Source organism: Merops nubicus, unplaced genomic scaffold (assembly GCF_000691845.1).
Source record: "Merops nubicus isolate BGI_N331 unplaced genomic scaffold, ASM69184v1 scaffold28509, whole genome shotgun sequence".
In the NCBI taxonomy this organism is placed as follows: domain Eukaryota; kingdom Metazoa; phylum Chordata; class Aves; order Coraciiformes; family Meropidae; genus Merops; species Merops nubicus.
In genome coordinates, this window is record NW_008632104.1 from 3,053 (window position 1) to 3,484 (window position 432).

Consider the following 432-nt stretch of genomic DNA (forward strand, 5'->3'; position numbering starts at 1 on the left):
GGTGGTCTCATTTGAGCCTCCTTTGCTTCAGGCTCAGCACCCCCAGGTCCCTCAGCTGCTCCTCCTCAAACTTGGGCTCTAGACCCTTCCCCAGCTTCATTGCCCTTCTCTGGACATACTCCAGCCCCTCAAGGTCCTTCTGGGAGTGCCAGGTTCCTGCAGAGAAAGCCACAGCTCCCAGACTGCTTTCCACGAAGAGAATTAGTCGTCTTACCATCAGCTGACCTGTCCCAGCCACCGAGAAGCCGCAGACGAGCCCACTGGCTGTGAGGAACAGCCAAGCACTGGCCCCACACAGGTCCCAGAGCTGCATGTCCTTCAGGCAGCCAGCCCCTGCCGTGGCAGCCTCAGAGCTGTTCACCGGCTGGTGCTGGGCACCCCCCGTGCACACTGCCCCCTCTGCCAGCCGCCCCCACCAGTGGCACGAGGCCC